We start from the raw sequence: 26,286 nt of genomic DNA, 5'->3' as shown, positions 1-26,286 counted from the left end.
CTCCCTGGTACACATATACATCTGCGCACGCGTACACGTACACAACGTATATCAAGTGCCGAGAAGGTTGAATCTTCTCAATCGTTTACAAATCTAATTTTTATTTCCAAGCGGATTCTGAGGATCTAACAAGACCTCGATGTCCAAACCAATTTTTATCTCTCTCTCGAAACTCGAGTTGTCAAAAATACACAGTTGACTAAAAATACCCCCCTTCTCTCGGGCAAAAGTGTACGTGGAACGGAGCATTTGTCCTGTATCGAGTAACACACATCTCGCGTCATGAAAAAGATAAAATACCCCCGGTATATTCAAAATGTAAAATGCAATCCGGTTTCCGTGCACACCGTGTCTCTCTCCTTCTTCCTCTCTTTCCCCTTCTTGGCAAACGGCGAAAGAACCTTTGCCGTCTGAGAAGGCCTTTACGCATGGATCGCAGACGGTCGAGGGCCCTCTTCTGTGTTTTCCCCTTCTGCAAAGAGGCCCGGTTCTCTCTCCTTCACACAACTACTATTCGACACAAAGCGTCGTTCTCTCTATCGTGGCCACGATGCGCAAGGTCTCCCGTTCGTTTCCCCGGACTTCGATCCCTCTATCCCGCTCCCCTCTCTCCTGCTACCCTCTACCTTCATCCCTCTCGTTGCTTTTTCAAGGCGTCCTCGTCCCGCCGGCTCGTTTCTTCCTCGGGGCCCATATTCTTCTCTCTTTCTCCTGCTCCTTCTATCACCTTGCTCGTGCTGTATTCTTTTCGTTCGTGTGATCGTTCTGCGTGTGCATATACCGGGTGAACTATAGAGTACTAGGCGGATTCTCCGCGTGCTCTTTGTTCACGTGGTACGTCGTATTCGAATACCAGAGACCAAAAACAGCGAGAAACGAGATCCGTTCAATCAATATAGATAATATGTATATATAATCAATGGGGATAAAATAATTTTAGAAGGAATATTTTGATGGGAAATTATGAGTCTATCATTTTTAAACATTTTTTTCCGCATATAAATGTTACGAATACAAAATTGAATAATTGAATATAAAAGCATCGTTCAAATTAGTATTGTAATATCGTTGAATATAATTTATATGCGATGTAAATTAGATTTTATTAATAGCATGTATATATTAATACTCTTTATATTAATATCTGCCTTTGTACGAGATTCGTCAAAAGCAATTTTCATTTTGCGCGTTTCACGCCTTTAAATAATAAAAATGACACGAAATGATTCTTTCTGGGTTACTCCCGGTAACCCAGTTGTCATGAATAACGCATCGAACAATCATAATTTCCGTTGGGCATGCCGACTATTTTCGAACGATAGAGAATATTATTCGTTCTGAAATAAAATCGAAATTTGGATTATGCAAATACAAACAGGATCCGCATTATGCAAATACAGTCAAGATGTGTACTATGCAAACTCGTATTATGTAAATGTTCTCGGCAGAACATTTATTTCCACTTTCCTACGGGAGTATTCTCTATACGAATTTACACTTTATAATACAACGCAACATTGCGAGATTATTTACCAAACGTTAGGGCGAATTAAGTCGTTTACAAGCGTTAACGACGTCCGCGTTACGTACTTTTGCACATTGCGAATAAATCATTCCACGAGGGAGGATCGCGAGGACGAATAGCACGTAATCGCCGAATATCATGGACACCCCGTATACACCCTGGCGCGCCTCCTGCGTCGTGCTGCTCCAACACATCGGTGATGACGACGGCGGCGGCGGCAGTGGCGGCGATACATCGAATCTCAAAGGAGCGACAAAGACGACGTCACGCCGAGCGCGCGAGAGAGATCGCGACAAATCGAGTCGAGTCGGCTGTTGCCGGCTGTGCGGTCCCCCCTCTCCTCCTCCCAGTGTCCCGCCGAAGCCTACGTTCCCCCTCTACCGCTCGGAGCGTCAGTCGCCCCGCGTCCCTCTGCCAAGTCGGAGCGTTGTGTCGTTTCCCGCTCGTCGCCCCACGCCGCACCTAACCTTCCGTGCGCTCGGTAAGCTCTCTTCTCTCTTTCTCTCTCTCTTGTTCCCCCGCTCCCTTCCCTCGCGTGTCGTTCCCAGCCTTCTCTCCCCTCCCCCCCCTTCCGAGCCGCGCCGTTCGTCTCGAACGCGTCGTCCCCTCGCCTCTCCTCTCGCTCGTTCCCCTGACATATCTCGATTCGCGGAGTAAAGTTTTAGCGTCGCCTCTCTCCGTCTTTGCTCGTGCCTACGATTTTTAAGCCGATCTACCGCATTTTCGAGTTTCGGCGTTTCTGCGTATCGCGAACCGGCGCGCAGTGTTTCTCTTCCCCCACTCTGTTTTTTTTGTTTGCCCTTCCGCGAACTACACGGTCCGCCTTTGTTTCTGCGCTTCGCACTTATCTACCTACGTGCCGGTACGTATGTTTGCGTGTGTGCGCGCCTCTCCCGTTTGATTTTTCTTCTTCGTGCGTCTCATTCTCACGCCCTCTTGCTTTCTCCGCCGGCGTTGTCTCTCTCTTTCTCGCTCCTCATCCGGTGTTTACCCCCGGCAGAATGGACGATCGGTTAGTGCATGAACGGCGTACAACGTGACGCGATCGTACTCTTACACGGCCTGACGGTATAAACTCCTCGTGTGGGAGAGAGAGAATCCAAGTGAGAGGGGCAGACGGATAGAGAAAGACGGCGGCCGCGCGTAGCTCGTAGGGAAAGGCGGTGAGAGGAAGGAGAGCAGTAGCTAGCCGGTGGTGCGTCGTCGTGTCGTGCGCTTCCTAACCTCCAAAACGGCTCCTCGCGACAACCTACGCGTATAATAACCGACGCTGTCATCTCGACGCGCGCGCGTATCCGTGCCCGTCTTACCCGTGACGTTGTCTTCGATTTATACCGAACGTGATCCTCAGTCATCGTCGCTGCCGTCGACGTCGTCGTGTCATCGCGTTTCGCGCAACGGTTTCTCGCGTGTGCCGAGTCCTTTTCGCTCGTTGCTCTTGGACGCGACGAGAAAGAGAGCGAGAATCCGAGGAGCCTGGTGAAAGAGAGAGAGAACGAAAGAGAGTTTTTTCATGTTCGAGGTCAAGTGTGTCGCGATTTGTGAGTGAGACGAGGAAGAAGCGTCAACGAGGGATATTCCAAGGAGATTTTCCCGGACATTCCTGTCGCCGTCGCCGCTGCCTGGGAGCCTACCGTGGACACGGTTAGTACAATTAGCGCAATAGTTTCTCGACCGGCGAACCTCCACGTTGTCGGCTACAAATCGTAATTTCGGCATGCGGTGCGCGCGCTCCAAGATCGCGCGGATCTCTCCCCCTGTCGCTCTCGTGGACGCGCCGGGATGCGAAAGGCGCATGTCCGCGCCCCTTGAAAACCAGCTGCCGCCGACGTTTGATCCCCGCACGCGTGTGACATTCGTCGCGTTTTCGCCACTTTTTCCTTCTCCCTCCCTCCCCTCTCTCTCTCTCTCTCTCTCTCTCTCTCCACGTTTATTTTAACGCGTTTTCAATGGACGCCGTCCGCTTATTCTGCCATTGCCGTGACTTCCTGCGGCTCCTCGGAGCGCAATGCGGTTCGCGCAAGAGGAGAGGAGGGAATCCGCTTCCTGTCGAGCGAAAAGCACGTGGCTCTCTTTCAAAATTATAAAGTTGATTTCCGTCGCCCTACCGAGCAACGAGGTAGGATAAAAAATTTATAAATGCAAATTGAAATCCGAGAAAGAGATTGTGCGCACTGATTTATTCAGCAGTTTAACAAAATTAGAATTTTTAATAAAAATTCCCATGCTCGCGATAAAACGATCGGCGTGCAACGCGCATAAATATTCCAACCGTATTCAGGAACGAATATTTATTAATAATTTTACTTCGAACGGAGAGGAAGAGAACTGCCGTCATCCGTATGTCGTTCCTTTCTTTGTTTACTTTTACAACATTTTGCCATCGAATAATATTGTTGCGCATTATAATATATAGAGACAAAATGTGACCTTGTCTCGATTAAAGAAACCGGAATTATATACAAAAATGTCTTGTGCGGAAGAATTAATTTTTCTCGCCCGGGAAGAATATCTACGATGATAATTAAATTAAAATGATCGAAAGAGGAAAACGGTAATAGCGACGCGGACAAGCTCGATGTCGGTATCGATGAGAAATACGGCGCGTGGTCGGCGGTAACGAGAACTGTCAGTTTTTGCCGATGGGCGTAAAAATTGCTGCCATAAACAGAAGCCCGGCTCGGCTACCGGTGGCGCACGGTTACGCGGCTTATCGCGGCATCCGCGCCCGCCCCGCACCTCCGCCCGCGCCGCATTGCCCAACGCCGCGTTCCTCGAACTCTCTCTCCCGTACGTGTGCGTTGCCCCGTACGTGTATTCGCCCGGACTACGGTACCCTGGCGTGATACGTCGCTTCGGTACGTCAGGTTCTCCTTGCGATCGTGAGAGAATCGTTGCGCGTTTAGTCCCCTTGCGAGCGACGTGGAACGCGAGAGTCAGATGCGCTTTGTGCGATAATAATAACTTTATTGCGAAACTGCGGCAAAACGTGCGTAATATACTTGGAAATAATTATATCAGTAATAAAATGTAAATATGTATCGGCAGTGTCTTTAAATCTGCCTGAGTAAAAATAAATTTGCAAAAAATGCGCAAATATTAAAAGACAAACGACAAAATGAATACGATATAATTGAGTGAAGCAGCTCCGAAAGATGATTTCGCGTTAACGTGTCCCACTTTAATCTCGCAATCGAATAAATTGTCGAAAATAATGCGCGTTCATCTGAAACGTCAGACGAAGGAAGGAAAATATTTGAGAACGGTAGTTTGTGAGCAGCTCCTTTTTATAAAAAAATTTGCAGCAATGTATTAAGTAGTTTCGAGATTCCAATTTGCTTCGGAATGGTGCTAATTTGCTTCGGGAGGTTTTCCGTCCGCAATGTACCGCTCTACTCCGAGGCGCGCAAGATGTAGCAAAACGCAGCGCCATGTTAAATACTTGGCCATAAAATCCCGACGTTCTTGCATTTACGACGCGAGACTGAAATTTGTATGTCCCGTAGATCCGCGCCTCGTTGAGCAAAATTATCGTCATCGTCAACGACGCCATTGTCGATAGAGAAACTAGGTTGTAAAAGCAGCAATCGGAGCGTACCTCCTTCCGAGCGAAGAAACTTAACGCGTGTAATTGCTCCTCCTCGGGACTTGGAAACCACACCTTTTACGTTGGTACGCGAATGTCGCTGGCGGACGTAATAGGAAATCCACTGTAATCGCGATTAGTTGCGGTAAAACGCAGCCTCTCCGGGAAGAAAGAATACGCGCGGTGAAGGTTCTCGCCGCTCCGTTTATCAATTGGCGTTCTTTTATCGCGATTACTTACGTAATCGTTCAATTTTCGAGCCGACGAATCCAGCGTATTCGTTGAGAGATAAGGAAGAATATTCTCTCGTCGATATGTTTTTTTTTCCTTCTTTTCCAAAGGGCTCGTACGTGTCGGTTAGTTAGCGATTCGCGCTGTATACCTCGCTCTGAAATTCCACCGCCGGTGATATCGGCCGTAATTGTGTCCGTGATTCGAATATCGATGACTAAGACTGTCCCGGTTGCAGGTAGACGGGTATTTTTGCGCCGTGAATGGTAATCGGCGCGCGCTCGCGAAATCGAGAGCTATTTTCTCCGATGATGCACCGCGCCGATCACGCACCTGTGCCCCGCGATATTGTACCTGGGTTGCGATTAAACCATTTTTGCCGTCCGAATCGCGGGAGCCGGTTCCTCTCTCCCTCTCCTCCCCTCCTCCCTCCCCTTTCGGTGCACGGCTTTTATCATCGAGGAGCCTCTTTCTGGCCGCGTCGGCGGCTTTATCGTCGCCGCGGCTCGTCATTATGCGAAACGCGTTTCGCAATTGGAGAGAATACGAGCTCCCTTCGTTTAGCCTCGAATGCTTTCGACGAACCGGCATTAGACTCTGCTATTTCGCCTTGGTATTTCGTCTAATGTTGATCGTTAAAATTTCTCCCCGATTATTATTATTATTATTATTATCGAATAATCCATTCGCAAATGTGTATAACGCAATAATACAGTTATTCCGTTTTATATAAAAGAGAGCGAGTAAATGTGGGAGCCCGTATTTTCTACGTATCGCATTTTCTGACCGCAGAATTAACGGTTATACATTTAATATATAAATATTAATGCCAGAGGGGTAATATGATTTTATATCGCGCTGTCGGATAATCGCGGCGATGAATTTTATCGGTTAGCCGCATAATTATTATCGAGTTTCAAAGGAACGCTGATAGAGCGGGAAAGACTTTTCGCTGATATTTTATTTTATGCGACTGTGTGCAACGCGAGTTTCGCGCACGTTAGGTGTCTCGGTTTACCTGATATCGACCCGACGTGTCATCCCTTTTAATCTTTTCTTTCTTTTCGCTCCTCTCTACGTCGTTTAGTGTTAAAGCACTCGAGCCGACGTTTTCAGGACGTATCATACTTGCAATTTATGGGAACCCTATGCTCCGAGAATGCCGAGCATGCGCTGGAACGATCTTAGGGACCTGCGAGGCGACTAAATACTTCCCATAACCGAGATATTAAAGGATTTATTAAGCGCGGAAGGTTAATTTGTTCTTTTTGCTCTTACAAGTTAATAATCTTTTTCTTTTCTGCGAGGGATATTCTCATGATCTGATAATTATTGCTTTAATTAAAATTGTAATAATTATCGATTTCGACGATCGTAATGTAAATTCAGTTTTGCGTCGTCTCGTTGTCTATATGGTTTTATACATTACTGATATATTGGCGTAATAGATTTTTTGCACGCCGTTAAATATACGATATAATGTAAAATCTCTCTATACACGCAGGAGGATGTTACGGTAACGTCAAATATTTGTCATTACTTTCTTCTGATAATAATATCTTTATATTATAATAACATCTTATACTTTGTTCAATTGCTTGCAGCTTTTCATTTTATTTCTTTTCTTTTCTTCTCTCATCGCATTCCCATTTCTCTCTCTCTCTCTCTTTCTTCTCTTTTATTTTTGGAAAAGTTTATTTAAATATGTCGTTATAAAGTTTTATTACGAAATAAGCGTCGCGCGAGAATATTGGATTCACAAAATTCACGGTCGTTTAAGCGAACGGGCAACCATGTGGTATGCGAATTCTTTCGATCATCAAGGCCGTCCGACTCCCGCAAAGCAATCCATCAATTCTCCTTCTTCCTTGCCACGTGCGAGCGGAATATTTCCTTTCCAACTTGTACTCCTCTCGTATTTTCTTTCCGTCGGAGGTCGGACCTCTCGTATTTTGGGTTTGCGAGGCGTATCATATTTTTCCATTCCGACATTTATGGTCGATGTGTCGCGCGCCCCGTCGATCCTTCTTCCGCGATCCGAGATTTGTAAGGACGGATTATATACCTGGGAAAATGCTTCCCTGGGGCAAAGGACAATGGAAAAATCCTAATAATAAAGAATTTGATATGCGTAACATCCAGCGGTAGGGAAAGTTTCTATTTATGTGTTTTTCTTTTTTTTTTATTAAATTTTTTTTTCTCGCGCGATTTTTAGATCCCGCGAACGAATCTCGTGGCTCAAATTTCCCGAGTATCCGCATATTTATGGCTGTCGATCCGGATTCTTTCCGACATTTGTTTGTTCGTGATCGCATCAACCGTCAACTGATGTGGCATTCGTTTCGCGATGTTTCGCAAAGCGGTTGTCTAGAGTAATAAGAGGGCGATTCCTCTCCGGTAATCGATTACTCGATGATATCCCCGTGCTTTCTCTTTCTCTCTCTCTCTTCCCCTCTTGCTCTCTTTGTTTCTCTCCGCACGATTTCCCGATTGTTTCGCGATTTGCGGTTTCCAAACCGCCGGCTGGTTTTCCGCGGCAGAAAGTAGCATCGTGAGAAGAGTAAAGAGAACTCTTTTTTTTCTCTCTTTCTCCCCCACCTTTTTTCTTTGCCTCTGTCGGAATCTTCCGCTCGGGTAAACACCCACCGGAAACTATCTCGTGGAAAAATAAGCAACGTACGGGTTGTATGGCATTGACGTGATGTTTCGCGAGAAGCGGAACGGGATTTCATTCGGCATGAAACGCGCGTAATTTAAGAGCCGCCATGATACGAGAGCCTTTTTTATGCGAGCACTGCATTCGCATAAATTCTCACAGGATGATCGAACAGGGAAAGCTTACTGTCTTACAAATAACTTTATTTATTTATTCGTTCGCGGAATAAATAACACAAATGAAGTACAATACTATCCGCCAAAACAGATGTACGGTGCATATTTCTGAATATGAATTTTTCCAATACAGTTACGGTCGATTTTTCTTCCGTCTCTTCGTTTTTCTCGTCCACGAGAGAGACGAGAGGCTCCGATTGTGCGAGTGTGTTTAGGCGCATCTCGGGAAAGGGCCGGCTCCATTTTCTCGAACGTCCAACAGGACGTACTCGTATATAACCCATGTCGCGGGAAATTAATTAATTAAATCGCCCTCGTTGCGCGCGGGATGAGATCGATACTGAAAATTAACTGCCGCCGTAATATTCACGGCGCAGGCCCGTCTATCTTTCGTGGAGGCGGCCTTTCGACAGGGACGACAAATTAGCAGACGGGCTAATAATCGTGAATACGCGGCCATGATTCCGGCTGTTGCTAATGATGCTCGTTCTGTCATTTAAAACGAAACGAATCTTCTTCGTAAAGCGACTTTTCGAGATTATCGGTAAATGGAAATTTGCATTGTTTCTATTTGCTTGCGAATTTCGTCTCTCGAAATTTTCGCGTGTCTGATTTTCACCTTGACCTTAACGTCCCGCAAAAATTCATTTATATTATATAATTGCAAAAATATTCAGTCACGAGTCAGGAATGTATCGTGTCTTGGATCGTCGCGGCGCGCTCGATGCAAAAAAACGACAGCGATGAAATATCTCACTGCCGATTTTGGAACGTAGTCGAAATAAAGGCTTCGTTCCATAAATAAATGGACGGGATAGCGTCGCGGCGAGCCATTGAAAATAACGCGATGAACCACGACATTCTTCGTCGGCAACGTTTTGCGTATCCGGCCGGTTTCGAAAACAATTTCGTACAAAACCACCGATCGTCAGGCAATAATGCAAACTTTCGATAATCCGATCACGTCTCCTCGTTAATTAGATCGGATTACCGAGAGATTGCGCGCACGATTTTTGCTCGCGTAAACGATTCGATCTCGCTCTCCTCCTCTCTGTATTTTTTCCCGCTGCCAAAAATCAATTTCTTGTTACGCGTAAGCCGCCGAAGCGTTCTCGTTATCATGCGTATTTTGGCTATATCCCTCCCTGGGAAATGGTTTTTGATATACACGGTGAAATTGGTTAGTCGCTTTACGTGCAGGAATAGATGGAAAATTCTTGTCACGTGCAAGTTTTTGCGCCGTGCCCCCGTGTTTGGTGAATATTAAAATAATAGAGACCTTCGCGAAGCCCTGGGGAGGAATGTCGCGAGTGCCGCTTTTCCCGAAGATGCTTCAGGAATGCGACAGAGAAAGGACACGCGCTTTCCGCTATTGCAATCGTGTTTTTTTGCTGCGCGCGTGCACGATAATATTAATTAGTGTAGTAGAAAATGACCCGTGTTGTAAGCGAAGCTTAACGCGCGCCGCTTCTCGCGTCGAACCAACAGTCCGAGGCTCTTCAACCAGGAAGCGAGTAATTTCGACATCCACCACCGTCCATCCACCGAGCGGAGAGAGATACTTTAATTAATTTCATCATCGTGCGATGAACGCCGCCGATATTCTTGCGCGATAAAAATGCCGCGACGTAATGACAGGTCGCGTGGGTTTCATCGGGCAAAAATAACGGAGAATGACTTTTATAATAGATCCGGACGAAGCGCGGTTGCAATCTGCGATTTGTGGTCAAATCCTCTTTTCTTTTTTCCCTTTTTTTTTTTTGCAATATAGAAGTAAAACTCTTGAAAATGATTGCGGCCGGTATATTTCCTACAGATTATAAATAATTGTACTCTATAAATATTTACCAACGTACATGTTTTTTATCCTATTTTTATATTTAGTAAAATAATTTTATCTCTATTGTTTTTTTTTTTTTTTTTTTTTTTTTTACAAATAATCAGTGAAATATGATAAATCGCATCGTGTAAGTCGAAAGGAGAGAAATATCACATGTTAATTAATAGTTAATGAAAAAGTCGTATTGTCAACATTCAGCTTTCTTGAAGAAAATGATTTTATCGGGTAGCTTCTCGAAAATTCAATCAAGGCGTATGTGTGTCAGGGCCAACGGGTCGTTACCTCTCGACTGTTAGATTCCGAGACTCATTAGTGTGACTCTGAACAGACGTTCCACTGCAAACAAACGAGTCGGCTTTACAGTCACATACCAAAAGCAGTAGGATTATTATGCCCTATGAAGCGCCGTTTATTTGACTCATTTCTATTGAGACTGGTTTTCATCAATTCTGATGTAGGTTAACGCCGGACAGTTGAGTCTCTTTTTCCTATTTATAGTGTATGTTGAATTATAAATTAAAAAAAAAAAAATTGCCTAGTTTTAATTATTAACACAATTTAATTTGAATTGTTTTAAATTTATAAATCTTTCATAATATTCGGTAGATTAATTATTTAAATTTCTGCCCTATTCTTGATTCAGTCTAAATTATAATAGAAACTCTATCCCTATATTAATTAAGATGGCATGCATTATAGCACAAGATAGCTCTTTTCCGAAATAACGGATTTCGCGGAATTTTAAATTTAAATATCCGACATTTTGCGCGCGGCCACGTAATATCGCAAAATATTTCCTGAATCTATGCGTTGGCTGGTGTTCGCGATCGTTTATTAGTTCCGGTCGAGTAACCAAGAGGCATCGGCAGCTGCCTTACGTCAGATATCTCTCCGATCATAACCCAGTATTTTCGTCGAGCCGAAATTTCACTCATCCAGGGCTTCACGAATACGACCTTTCGCCATATTGGCGAAAAGGTTATTCGAGAGAATCGGCGCTTCTCTCTATCTCTCTCCCTCTCTCCCTTCCGTTTACGCCCTAAATCGTTCGTTTCACCTTAGAAAACCCTCGGACGAGTTGGGCGCAGCTGCTCGCAGCTGTTTGCCCTTGTACTAAGCGTTGCACATGCTCGAGATACCGGGTATTTGCATTGTCACTGACGCTTCACCGTTATAATTTTGGACAGCTGCACCTGCCTGCTCCTGTCATTCTTTCGTCAACTGACGATTAGCGGCTTGCAATAAAAATATCTCGCGATAAAAATAAAATGATAGATTTTGCATTGTTTAAATGCACGACATAACTAGTTTGATAAATAAACAGTGAGAGAAAACCAAGGACGCTAAAAAAAACTCAACGTAAAAAATATAGTATAAACTTTAATCTTTATTTTTATTAATGTTTAAAAAAATAAAATGTGCAAGCTATTACAAAATAATATATCGTTCTTGGTGCAGAGAAATACGCGTAAAATAATATTTCTCTCGTGAAATGTCTCTCATGTATTTTGAGGTGACAGTAGGCGCGATAAAAACGCGTGACGTTAGTGACACGACGACCGGTTGGCACAATCGTCGCGTGAAATAATCTGGCGTAATTTGCACGTTGGATATGTCACGCGCGGTCCATTCGCGAACTGTATCGCCGTTCTGGCAAAGGCTACATTACTCTTGGTAGCGCTATGAAATTATTGCGAAACGAAGCATTGTTGCCGATCGCACTCTTCGAAACAATGTCGCGCTTGGATGGACGCGTTTCGTATTATTGGCAAGCGGCATAATTTCATTTTGCATGCGTAATTGCGTGCTCGACGTGTTCAGTTGTGCCTAAATCTCTCTCGTATTCAAGTCCAAACTGGTCAAACTATTCAACCGATTCAACCATCGTGACGATAAATTCGAGATATTTTATGCAGCAATGGAATCTTTAATATTTAATGCTCTTCATAAGAGATCACTTTATTTGCAATTTTTTTATTAAAAGATTTATACAAGTATGTATTTTTTTTACATAAACTGAAACCTGATTGCATTTTTTCAGTTATCATTCTTCCAATGTATATTAAAGCGTGTCTTTATAAAATTTCGAGCACTTTACTTTTAAATTTTATCTTACTTTCTCGGTAGGGTAGGTAAAAAAATTGCATTTTAAAAGAATTATAATTTCATAAAATAATATTTCATAAATCAATTTATATTTACACGCGAAGCTGCCGTGTCGCTGGCTCGCGAGGGATGGGGATGGCTCTTCGATCATACATTCGGTGCGGAAATGAGGTTATCGTGTGCGTGACGGTGATTCAATGAAAATGACGTCTTGGCAACAGGACACGCCGATCGGAGATTAATCCGTTGCGCGCCGCGTATGTGGATGGACACCATGGATATGCGTATGGAATGCGCGAGTCATTACCGAGAATTACGCCCGCATATTATACAATACATGCGCGCGTGCATGCTGCGTGTGCACACGCATGATTTCAAGTCCGTCGCGTATATTAGCTCGAGTGCGAGTGCACGCTTTTATCAGCTTATCTTTGAAAGCGACGGTAAACATTTGAATTATTAAGCCGCCGCCTTCTCCTTCCTCCTCCCTCTCTTCCCCTCCCGTCACTCTTTGTCGAGACGTGCTCCGCCTGATGGTGGATGAGGTCGGTGAAGAAAGGAACGCTATGGAAAGAGAAGTGCGGAGGCCGACATAATAGCTATGGGACGAACAAAGGAGACCCGGAGCAACGTCGAATGCAAGAAATTAACCCTCCGTAAAGCCGGGACGGCTTTCACTTGCGGAAACTCTGGAAACGTGATATTTTCATAAAGGCAGGGGCCCCGAATTATAAGTTTACGCGATTCTTAGGAGAAAATCCTACGCTTGTAGATTATTATTTTATATATTTTCAATACAATATTTGACGAATATAAATTTTTCAAAACGCGGCTACATGATAATCCCATATTATTTAAATTTGATAGGGCTTTACCACTCGCTAAAATAATGCAAAATATTTAATGCAAGATATTTCAAATAAGTTTCAAGATCTGATGAAATGATTAATCCTAGAATATTGTGTTGTACACGGGACACTTTTATGCGTGCTATAAATCGGATTACAGAGAGATAAAATTTGCAACATGCGTGGAAAATGTAATAATCGAAACATGTGGAATATTGCATGTTTGTTATCTGATACGTTTGACGTCATTTGTATCCGATGATATACAGTATTTCGTGTATAAAGCGAAATGGTATTGTCAGCTGGAAAAATATTACAGGTAGTAGGTGGCATATAGAAAAACATTCTCATTTAGGAGAGATATTATTTCGAGAGATCGTATATAATATATCCTGGATATTCCATCTCCTTTTTTAAAATATTTTTGCGCAATAATACTCTTTTAGATAGAGTCAATTAATATTGGAAATAATTGGACTGAAGTATCTGCAATTTTGTAAATATGTTTTCAAGCCGGTAAACCTGACTAACAATGGGCAATTAATTTGTAACAACGGTATAACGGGATGTAACAAGATCCATGGTCGCAAAGGGGCGGAAAGAACAAAGGAAGAGAAAGTCCTCTCGTATACATTTTACAAGTTCCCTTTGAAAAATAATTCGACGGTAATGCTCAATTTGCATGATGCTCAATGTCCGCGTTAGTAAATGATAAATGGCCATAATTATGCTTATTTTAATGATGCAATCGGTAATGCAACGCGAACACTGGTAACACGTCAACGAAGCGCAGCGAATGCGATAGAACTGCACTCATTGAGGTCAAGAACCATTCACAATATTTGTGAATACTCAGCAATTCTCATGGCAGATACAATACTCGCGGATAATGGTGTTCCGAAAATTGAAACCGGTCCGGTACATATATATGTATAAATAGAAAAAAATATTATACAATTATGGAATGTTTCTTTTATACTAGCAGATTCTTCAATTAATTTGCAGGATATTTTTTGACGAAATTGTCAAAGTGTCAATAATTTCTTGGTTGTAAGCTATTGAAAAGAAGACTCTTCTTCAGAAACTAAACTTTGTGAAATTAAAAGATAAACATTTTTTAATAATTAACTTTAATTAATTTTAGATGAAATTTTATTTTGATAGAATTTTAGTTTGAGACTTTGTTAATATTTATAATAGAAAAAATTCGAAACATGCAAAAATTAATAATATCCTTCATTTTCGTTAAGAAAACCTTGACTGTACTAAAATATTTGCTATTAAAAGAACATTCAGTAATTTTGAAATATATTACATTTCTCATATATACATGTGATATTTTTTAAATTTTCTTTGTGATATGTTTATAAAATTGTATTTAATTTCAGTTTTAATTGGTACGCAAAATATGTATTTTAACTATGTAAAGATATTTAAACATTAATTATGCAGCTTTCGCTGACGATAATTTCAAATTATTCACATATATATATCACTTTCGGATTTACTTAACCATTGTTGGCAGAGTTCACGAAAACGGGTGTGTGAGAGGTAAAAAGTTGGGGCTGATGAGCTTGTTAGAGTTTTCGGAGAGTTCTTTCGAGGTAACTTTCATCGCAGAACTTTCACCCTCAATGCCTGCACGTGTTTGCTTCGACCGTTGAGTCGGACCTTTGTGATTTCGATCGACTATCTTGGCGCGTTCCGAAAGGGACGGGCAGACAGACTCGTTTTTTTCGTTCTCCGAATGGTAAAAAGTGAAAGTATGTCGGTAGGTCAAGTGTATGCCTAAGAATTCTTACATAATGCGATTCGCCTTATTCTTTTGACAGTTGAACGCGCACTCGATCTCTCCGTTTCTTCTTTCGTTATTGTATTTGCCATTTCCTTTTTAAAATTTAATTATGTGAATTTTCATCTCGTATAATAAAACGATACATTTTTCATGTTGTTCGCCGAGAAAAAAATTATTGTACTAATTTTCGCGTACGGTACAAATTATCTGTTTGTACATCGATATTTTGCATTATCGATATTTTCGTGCCGATACTCGGTGTCGCGAAACTTTCCGCGCGATAGTTTCCGCTGTCTAAACTAGCGATACTTTCAAAGTATCGATCGCGTTTCCCGTCTCTCGACCACGTGTTCTCGTTTCAGAATGCAGGCCACGTTTCCGAAACTTCTCTTCGTAATCGCTCTTTGGATAATTTTCCGAAATGCTCAAGGTCGTGAAATCGAAGTCTCTGAAGAAAATTGGGATACCGCTGGAGGTTGAGATGGATTCGTAATGATTTCTCGGAATCAGTTTCTCGAGGAGGTTTGTTTTTTCCTCTCCTGCTTCTCTCCCTTTGTTTGTTCTTTCTCGCAAGTTTTATGTTCCACGCTTCTCTTCTTTTTTTTTTGCCTTTGTTCACCTTTAAATGCAGACGCACAATGATCCACTGCTGCTGCGACGACGACGCAGCGTTTCTCGAATTTTAAGGATTACGAGGAATATGGGAAGAATTGCCTGAAGGTGCCCCTGGTATTTTTCAAGATCGTCCGGTCCAACATTCTTTAAACCGGTTAACTTCTCTCTCTCTCTCTCTTTCTCTTCTTTCTCCTCTTTCTACCTAGTTTATAGAGGCTTTGATAAAAAATTCTTCTCTCGTACAGAGATTTTAGACAATATATTATCATATTTTAATTTTAGTTGTTGAAGCAGAATTTTTTCTTTTATGTAACAAAAATTTTGTTAGTCGTCATTTGCCTCTTTTCATTCTTCTACCGTTTAAGATCGTCACACAAGATATAATATATATACACTCCTGATAGTACTTGACGTAGAAATATTTACATGAAATGTATCTCTTGCGCGCGAATCGTTCGACAAACGATTAGTTTTACTACCGATTAATCGCGTTGTCGAATTAACGAAAGGTACACGAGTCAAATAGCCTTTATCCCGGCCGCGAGTAATAATTATGTAACACGATCTGCTTTGAAAATGCCGACGGGAAAGCGATAATTATAAGCGACCCTGGTCGCCGATAAGCCTACCGCGACCGGCATATTATTCACTTTTGCATCGCGTACACACGGTTAACGCGCAAATATTAACGGACCGTTATTATCCGGGCGAGCGTGCGGCGAAAACAACGAGTTGCTATTGCATATAAATATGCATACGGGCTATTTGCTCGAGTATTTGTTCGTTATACTGCAGACTCGAGGACCGCCTGCAGCTGCAAACGCCGATGTTTTGCGCGAGATATGAGATTAAAGCGTGTAGATACAGTGGGTACGATCGTCGGGCATCGCTAATTATTCAGACAGACGACAAGATGCACGTGGAAAGTACATATCTGGATACTTAATGCTGGAACGCTAATGGAAATTGTCGATAACGATCTCGATGTTTGCTCTCGTTCAAAAATATCGAGGCAACAATAACCCTCGAATTTTCAGAGTAAAAAAACAAAACTTTCGAATTGTTTAAACGATAAAGCTTCCGATTTTTTATAAATCCATATGGTGCGAGATAGCACAACAATAGATCGACATCGTTCGCAACGTTTTACGTTTAACGTTGGGATAACCTTGAAGATTCGTGATTGAGAACCATTGATAAAGAAAGAAAAAAATAAATAAATAACGAATGCGCGATGCGTCAGCGTCTGAATGCGCTTCGTATGTGCGAGCTTAAAAAAAAGAATACTTTCTTTCGATCGATTAAAATTCGTCAACCGCGTGCGATGGAGATCTTTTTAAAATTCACGTCGTTACCGGATGTGACTTTAAAAGCGGCGAGTTCGTAAAATCGAGAATTTTTGTGTGTGATGTTTATTTCTAAATTAATTAATATTTGACGTTAATTTTTTTCTAGCTTATATTAATATAAAGAAAATTGAATATCTTTCGTAAAACAGTTTTTGAACGCGACATCGGAAGTCTTGTTTGTATAAAAAATGTGTGCGTTATCGCGTTTATTTAGTTCTTGATTTCAAAGTAATAATCATGGTTTACGCAATCGGAATTGTTTACAGATTACACGTCTCATCGAAGATATCTCCGACTCATCGTCCGGAACGATTTTTTTATTTATCTCTCTCTTTCTACGCGACTCTCCGCCTGTTGCGCGACCTTCGTTTACCTCAGTCTTAACCTTGTCTCGATACTTGTTTTCGGTGAAGTTAATGAAATTTCTCTATTAATATCGCGTGTGTGTGTATACGTACAAAGTCTTACGTAAACTCGAGTTTGTCACCTGTAGGATCTCATTGTGAAAATCGAAATTAGAAAGTTCGCGATAGACTTGACGCTGTGCGAATTATTTTGCGAAGCAAATTCAACGACATTCGCCCTTTATTTATACGCAAAGATTTGAATGCTCGAGACGTTGGCAATCAAGACGGAAAACCTCATCAACATTTCGCTCCGTTCCACGTGGCTTATTTGTGTGTAACCTTGTCTGACTTTTTGACGTCATGCGTATGATTGTGTCGGCCCACAAACAATGGAAAGTTCAGCGTTTGATGCTCGTGCTCAAAATTTAATGACTATCGCAAGCGAGCTCTTAAAAAGTGATTTTAATAATGCGGGATTAAACTCTAACAGTTTCAATTTTTTTTCAAAATTTTTTTCCTTTCAATTTCAAAGCTCGACTTTAATGATGAATTAAATCACTCAAAAGCTTATATTCTTAGAAAGCTTTTTCTCTTATGTAATTTTAAACAAAAAAAGTACGATTTATTACCTGTGATCCCCGGTGTCGAGATATACATATATATTTTTTTATTATGCGTTTTATGCATATTTATTATGAATGATATTATCTTGTTTTTGGAACCAGGTTTTTCTCCACACATAATATATATAACTTTATTATTATATCAATAATAGATATAAATTTTATAATAGATATAAATTTTTCTCTCCATTTTTTTCTACGTGACTTTTAAATACGACTTTCAAATATTATCGCAGATGAAGCTACAACAGTATTTGCGTGCGTAGAAAAAAAAGTACGTCGTGATTCTATCTTGACGTTGTAGCATGGCGTGTTGTAGTTACGCGGTGGATCGATCGAATCATCAGGTTCCGCATAGAGTTTATACGGGCCGTTTACACACGATCTAATCAGTTAGCCCGCGTAGGGAAGGAGCCGCAGAAATCAATATCTTTCGGTCGATGAGTCAGTCCTCGTGCGCACCATGTGACATCTCCCTTAAAATTCGCCAATCTCAAATTTTACGCTAATCTTACGGATGTAATCATCGGCGAGAATCTCGAGAGTCCGTTTCTCTAATTGCGACACGATGGTTTTTTTCCACGTCGGTCGGTTCAACAGGTTTCATTACGTTCTAACGACAGGTATGCGGTTTGAACACGTCGCTTTAATCTTATTTACTTATATTTATCTTTTAATTACTGATGACAAGACTTAATTAGATTACTCCCTCGCTCCCTCCTTCCCCACCCCCCCTCTCTTTCTCTCTCTCTCTCTTTCGAAGCTCGAATTATAAATTTTCTTCTAAACACGCGACCAGCTGAAAATATATAAGAAGGGAGCGTTATTTATTCTAAATAAATACACGCGCGTGTGACATATTCGTGCCAGTTATTTTTCGGAAAACGTACGTTAACCGCGATAAATTGCGAGCGTGTGTTTTTACTTGGAGCAAGCACTCTTTTGTCGCTCTCTTCAAATGTTAATCGACTTTCGAAAAAACACGAACGGCTATCAATCTCTTTGCTCTCGTACGCGTAAAACGCGCCAGTTATTCGACCGCCGGTAAATATATACGTATCGGCCCCATCGATAGCATATTTGCTTAACCAAATTGGTGGTCGCATGCGAAATCGAACAAATTTCAAAGCGACAAAGCGGCGCGCCGTTTGCGCCGCTTGTGGAGTTTGCGTTGTAGCCGATGAAGGAATTATTCGTAGAAAAAATAATTTATCGTCGGCATTTGAATAATTTATTTCCACGTTAAAACATTAATTATTTCCTCTCGAGTTTCTTCCAGCTGTACGAGCGAATTTGTGGCATATTTAATGCCAATGCGATTAGGTGGTAGAATCCATCTCGTTTAAATCGCCTTTATTTCCCGATCATGCGTATTGTAATTATATTCGGGCTACGTTTTGCATAAATTGATCGATTCGCCAATGTGTTACGTTTCGCTAATGAATATTATTAAATTTACGAATGCGCGGATGTGCTATCGATTGATGCCATGCATGTCGCGCATATACGAAAATGGATTATTTATCTGGTCCCAGTCGAATGGTTTATTAAATCCAATTAATCGTATCAACGAAGACCGGCATAAAAGCAGCGATCTTCATGCAGCATTAAATGGATCTTATTAATATGGAATGTATTAATTTTGATGTGCCGGAAATAAAATTGCAGTAAGCAGCTTCATAAACATATCTCGTAAATATTATTATTATTATCGTTACAATATTGGGATAATTATTGTTATTTGGTCAACGAACATTTCCGCGTATTTTTGTACTTTACCGCGTCGACGAAACAAAGTTACGAGTTCGGTCAAAAGCGTTGGCGATTCGTGGAATGTCATCAGGTATTCGGATGAATGCGAAATTGGCGAGGGACGTTATCGGCCGATCGACTCTTCGGCTAAAAGGAAAACCGTGTAGCGGAGGAAATGGCGAGAATTACATAAATGCCCGGAACCGCAAAGTTTACACGATGATCGAATTACACGACGTCGGTTTGCTGGCCGAGGGCCAATCGACCCCACGTTGGCATTTCGAGTTCTTTTTGTCAGATAGACGAACGTACACAGCTGTGGCATTTTTTTTACATCTCGTCGAAACGATTTTTTGGCGGGCTTTATTTGGCGGACAGAACCGCACCGCGCGCGCGAAAAAGAAACATTCGAAAGATACAATGTTTTCGGCGAAAGTATACATTATACGTTGTTGTTCCTGTCGCGCCGACGTTTGGTCAACAAAATTGCCAGACATATTTCAGTTTGAGCCGCACGAATGTGCGGATGCGAGAGAAACAAAGCGAAAAACGCGCGCTTTTCCTTCCGGTAAAAGTACTTTATTCTCATTAGCGGTCGCAAACATCAGTTAACCAACGGTCCCGCACGGTGACACGGATAAGAACGAAATTGCTATATACCCACGCAAAGTGCCCCGATGGAATTACCGAGGAAACGAACGGCCAACCTCGAGCTCGCTGATTGTAGCTGCTAGTGCAATTTTTTAATCGAGTTAGCAACTCCCGCTTTTAGCGGCGAGGGCAAATGATGTAACTCAGCGCGCGGCACAACCAAACTTCAACCCTTTTAGAATAAATCTAATTTTTCGAAATCAACCGCGACACACAAAATAGCCATAATTGTGTGCAACTTTCGCGTACAAATTAAATAATTTTGCGCGGTACGCGCGCATGTTTGTAGAAATTGCATTCTCCGCGTAATGAATGACAAAGTTAAGGGTTTTATTCCTGGGGGTAAAGATGAGATGAGGAGGCGCGCACATTTAAGCTGCGCGATTTCCGTCAGCATCATCGGATGACAAATCCCTACGGCATCAACGCGTCGAGGGCTACGTTTAAGTAGACTATATTGTTTTCGCAAATAAGGAATAAATAGGGAATCCTCGCATCCGAGACACACGTGTACGTTCGGCGCAGTCGTTACACGTGTGGCAAAAGTCGCACGAGACCATTCGCAGGCCATTGGCAGCGAGACCGCAGACGTATCGGCGGCATGGCCAGTCAGGCTTCTGAATTATTGAAGCCGAGTCGACGCAGTTCGACTTCGACCTTCGAAACGACTCTATCGATATGAGAATATCCTTGAATAGCCGGTTTGTCCATTTCGCGGCTCCGATCACAAAAATAGTTGGAAATGATTATTTGACGCGATCGTCGGCAACCTATCCGGCCATAATTGATGATCGTCGATTACATTATTGGACAATAATGCAGTCTCGCTTCCAACTAAACGTCAATCGCTCTGATTGACCCTTTAAACGGCAATGACACGAACGCGAACAATTTATGCGACTTTGCGAGATTTGCCGGAAATTTGATATCCGCAGATCCGTTTCCAGAGATTTCTCTAGGTCACTGGGAATAGATTTTTACCGCGACAGCGTCGCACGGCGAATTATTTACTTCTTGCCAGGAATAGGCCGGTCTGAAATTTATTTATCTACTGTCCCTGCTCGCGCGCGCAGGGTGTTCGACCGAAATATCGTCTCGTTCCGTGAAGCTCGCCCGGTTCACCTTCACGGTTCTTGCCTCGGTCCCTCGATCGTTCCAGCGCTTCGACGACGGTGAATCTGCCCGTCCCGGGACAGGTTCTCCGATAGTTTTTGTCCGTCTCGTACGACGCAGTGCTTCTCAATAAAGCCTACCGCGACTCATCCTCATTCGATGATTTTTAGAGCTTAATAGTGGACATATTTAAAGTGTAAATAATTATTTAAATCGTTTCGTTTAAATTAAATATTACCCGTGGGAAATTTATTTTTCAAATGACAAATTCATATGTATGAGAAATATTTATTTAAAATCCAATAATTGAATTTAAGGAAATAATGAGAAAAGTGATACTATTTATTTCAGTAATTATCATTAATTTGGCGCCAATTAACAATTTATAATTTAATAGGAGAGAAATAGCATTATGAAAATAATATTATGTGAAGAATTTCAAATATTTTACTGTTTGTATAATGAAAGAAATAATTAAAGAAAGAACAATGTAATCATATTAGAAAGTATTTGGAAATGAATATGATTAATTAGCAATACTACGATATGATCTAATTTTGAGTATATTTATGAAAATTATCAATTATTCTTGGCGATAAAAATTGCGGCAATTTTTGTTTATCGAGCCTCGGGTCTCAAAGTGAAAAGAAATATGATGACAAAGTAATCGCGAAAAGTGCAAAGTGGGCGTGAGGTGTGACTCGAGTACGCTCGACGTAAGCGATAGACGAATGAGCGCAGCAACGTCGGCCGACAATTGCCAATTAGTCAACCTGACCTGTTAGGTCAATTGGACTCGCGTTTCCAGCCGATTCAGGAGTCCGGTCATGTCCTACCGTGAAATTACTCGCGTTGGCCACACGCGTCGCTGACGTTTTCCTGGACCACCGTTCTTGGCGAGACGCGCATAAATATCATCATCTTGGCGGACGGAACAGCTTGAATTTTTTACGAAAAGACTAACATGTTGTATATGCAATACTGTTATAAATCTGCTCGAGTGTAATCATATTTACATCATTGAATAACACGACGATACAATAATACATCAAGAAAAACGGATAGAAGCAACAGACATTTCTCTGCTGACCGTCAGCTGCGACTGGTTTGATAGCTGATTTTTACGCGAGACTGTACACGCACACGTGTATCCCCGAGGCGCACGCATGTTCGTCTCGACGACATATGGCAGTGCTCCAACAAGTGGCGGTAAAAACGAGTCGTACGTGTGCGCGTATGCATGTGCAGATATCGGTTGTACACGCAATGGACGTGACATCCATTGTTCAGAGATGGCCTGTAAAGGGATGTCGTATATTTCATTCCATCATCGATTTTCTATTCAAAAAATTTACTATCGTCCAAATGGACTACGGAGCATATAACGTCAATTATATTCCAATATTCCAGATTTTTACATGCCACGTACGCTCGAGATCTTGTTTAGGATTTTTATGAATTTAGAAAAATTAATCCAGAATGGAGAACGTTTTATCGATCCTGGGAAATTCTACGGCGATGCCGTAGTTCTTTTTTCATAAACCGGCAAAAAGCTGCTTCATCCTCATCCTTTCTCGTCCTAATATTTATCTTCGTTTAGGTCCCGCTCGCCATCTGTAACCTTTCGCCGAGATGCGCGATGCGTTGTCAACGTAACGAAGTTAAAGGGGGGCGGTGTTTTGTTAATTGGTTTTCTGATGAGTGCGCGAGTAAAGAATAGGTAATTGCGAGAATTCGCGGCAGCTCATTTTTTTTATGAAACTCTACGAACTTGCTCGTTTCATCATCGTTATCCTTTCCGAATAGACCGCATTTGCTCCGAGATTCAAGATTTATGGCAATTTTATGAAAAGCGACGTGATAAAATTAAAACGTAGGGTCGTTACCTCTCTCTCGATAAGACCGCCGGTTAAAAGTAAGCAATCGATGCTGTGTAAAATTGGATAAAGCTTCCGCAATTTTTTATAAACTGACAGATTTTTTTTCTCCTTATCTCTATCGTTTGCGAATACGTTGTGCAAAGCAAACACTGTTTATAAATCATAAATTAAGAAATTAAGAAGCTCTTGACGAGGACGTCGATGATCTCTTTTAATATCAATCGTCGTAAATGTATTTTTATTTTATGTAAATTGCGTTCTCTTCGCTCCACTTTTATCGGTGCTAGTCGCACCGATGGCGGCGTGCACTTTGGGCGATTTATCTTACCCACATGCACATGTAAAACGCGCCAGACGCGCGTTCGCTGCCACAGGACGACGGGCAACGATGCGAAATTACCAAGGCCAAGGCCAGCCAGTGCCGTGTCAAGAAATTCTCGTTCCACCTGGCTTTCTCTTCTCGCCATTGTTCCGAGGAACACGGCGAATATCCGTTGATTATCGTGCGGGGCAATCTGGCAAGGGCGCGTGAAGAAGTAGGAAGGAGGGACGGGGAGAGGAAGAATTAAAAAGGAACGACGAGAACGAGGAGGAAAAGGACAGGCGGGGAAAAGGGGGAGAGCCACGGAGAGCAGGTAGGCAGAAGGAAGAGGCGAAAACATGGCGGCTATTTTGTTGCTTTGCTAAGAAGAAAATAATGGGAATAAAGAAAGTGGAGAGGGAAAATAAAACTAGCGCGACGCGACGCGGTGCGGAAAAAAACGATGGCGGAAATTTAGCATAAAATTACGCGAGAAATGGCGGGTGGTTAACGAGAGGAGTCGTTTGGACGGACCGACGGACCTTCGGCGGGATGCGTCGATTGTAATTCAAATCGTGACTCGGTATGTGGCCGCGTACAATCACTGGCAAAAGTTGCCGATGAAGCACGTCACGCGTGCTTTCAAACGAGACTACCTCGATGCGAACATAAAGACGCAGATCGCGCGAATTGATGTCACCTTGAAATCACTATTTTTAACGTAGGATTTAAATAATGGAGAACATTTGTAAAAGAAACGACACATCAGAAAAAAACGTGAAAGATTTTCTTAAATATTTGAGTCACGTTTAATTGATATCCCGTATTCTCGAGGCGTTAAAAATGATTAAAGAAATAAAATATGTCTATTAATATTCAAGGGAGGTTTGGATAATCTCTCTCGGGGAGGAGATAATTTCGGCGAAAACAGCCTCTGGAGGCTTATTTCTGGTCGGTACGATGCACCATTTTGTTTTCCTGGTGCGCTTCCTTACCGTCGGCGAACGAGCCCGGATTCTACCTTATCCTCCAGTGGCTAAGAGAGCCAGTCCAGTCAGCTGTTTAAGAAAAAACCTGCCGATTGATAGACGTCAAGGCCGATCGGCCGATTGACAGATACGATCTCGAAAGTCGCGACGGTTTAATTAAAAGGAATCTCGTTCATGATCACCTGCTACATGAATCTAGAACGATTTTCCTTCTCTCCTCTCGTCGAAGTCTCTTGCGTACTACTTCCTTCTCGCATTTTGTTCGTTCTTGTGTGATTCGCGCGATGGAATGTTCGATAATCTCGCGACAAAAATAGAGAATCGTCTCAAATGCGTCTTCTCATTAATTAAAGATCTTGTTATAACTGTTGGTAGCTCGACGCGAACATCCTACTTCCGGCATCTCTGATGAATACTGAATTTGTCTATGAATTCATATAATATTTAGTAATTTTAAGTCAATAGAAATAGACCTTAAAGACTTTAAACTGAGGGACAGGGTTCTTTTATATAATGGAAAAGTTAATTTTCTGTAGGCGAAGGGCAGTTTAAATAGTACAATTAGCTTGGTATATGCTCTAATTTTTCAACGAATGCCCAGCGAGCTTCCTCGCATCAGTCTTCTCATTTTTTACCCCTGACCGAACCCCTTTGTATTCCGCGCTGTGTAAATAATGTATCCCGAGAAAAGGGAAGGCCGTCATGAATAAATTGAAACTTCACCGGGGTGGGTGTCGCACCGGAGAAAGGCTTGACCGTGTTGTCTCATTAGCATGCAAATTTTGCGAGGATGGGGTGTGTCGGATGCTCTCTCGTTCTTCCCCCGTTCGGTAAATTCGTTCTTCTTTCGCACTCACCTCGACTTTTTGTTTCTTTCTCCCTGCCAACCTGAATCTTCCAACGAGCCGTTTTCGTCGAACCCCGTGTCAGCAGCTCGAGTAACTGCGACCGCCACCGGTTATCTCGACCGGGGATTACGTTACTTGATAACGCACGTTCACGCTTTGCAACAGTGATTCTCGAGGCTTCTCGTCACGATACGTATTACTAGAGGCTGCCACTTCGCGTCGATTATATTTTTTAAGCCGTCCCGTTATAAAATAATGCTGCCGCACCGATAAAATATCTCTCGCGTCGTTCAATCTTGAAGAAAATTAACTCTCCCTGCTTGTAAATGTAAATAAAACATATATTATTTTGGAGAAAAAAATATCCTATATTTTATCTGTCAAAATATAAAGGTACGATAATAATAATAATAATAGAAAATAATCGCAAATGGTCGTACCAGAGTTATCATTCTGAGAATTCGTTTGTTAAAATGCTGGGGATGTCTCCACAGCACGGTGTAATAACGTAAAACGCAGCCCAATTGGTTATCATAACCGCGAGAAATCTTGTTAAGAAGAAAATATGTTACTTCGTGATGGAGACATTCCTGTTTCTTGCTTACGCTCGCAGCTTCTTCCTCCACCTTTATTGCACCGCGAGGGTGGAAAGCATAGAAATTTGAATTATTGCTCATTAAGGTCTCGTGCCGTGAGAATAAAGGCCGACTTCCGCGGTGTGTTGAAGGGACAGAAAGGGATGGTGGGGAAGAGGAAGGATAGGTGCGATTATAAATTTGTGAGATAATGGCGGCGCGGTACTTTTAATTAAAAAGCCGCGCGCGGCTTTCTCGGTGCCACCGCGAATTACGTTAAATACGGGGGAAACTTACGCTCTCTTCCCGATGGCGATGGGGCGGTCGTTGTAGAATTTGCCATTCTCTTGATTTTCGCGTTTGCTTATCGCCTCGCGATGTTAGGGCCGACGACAAATAATAGCGAGAAATGAGCGCGTATTTTTTTCATTCTCTTAAACAAACGAAAAGAAATTTATTTTTATCGTACATCTTATATAT

At 42.2% G+C, this 26,286-nt stretch overlaps 1 protein-coding gene across 4 annotated transcripts in view; it reads left to right on the top strand.

Moving 5' to 3' along the window:
* The window catches only part of LOC105256683 (polypyrimidine tract-binding protein 1), a 360,732-nt gene that overhangs the window by 85,595 nt on the left and 248,851 nt on the right, over positions 1–26,286 (top strand). The window contains exons 1-2 of one of the 4 annotated variants that reach the window (XM_025413633.1): positions 1,859–2,006; positions 3,048–3,169. The exons of 1 other annotated variant lie outside the window; for it this stretch is intronic. The gene's annotated coding sequence lies outside the window, so the exon portion shown is untranslated. 2 more of the 4 variants (XM_025413634.1, XM_025413635.1) reach the window with 2 other exon arrangements.

Source organism: Camponotus floridanus, unplaced genomic scaffold, assembly GCF_003227725.1.
Source record: "Camponotus floridanus strain SB8 unplaced genomic scaffold, Cflo_v7.5 scaffold7, whole genome shotgun sequence".
In the NCBI taxonomy this organism is placed as follows: domain Eukaryota; kingdom Metazoa; phylum Arthropoda; class Insecta; order Hymenoptera; family Formicidae; genus Camponotus; species Camponotus floridanus.
The sequence above is the reverse complement of the archived record's forward strand: the minus strand, read 5'-3'. Positions and strand labels throughout refer to the sequence as shown.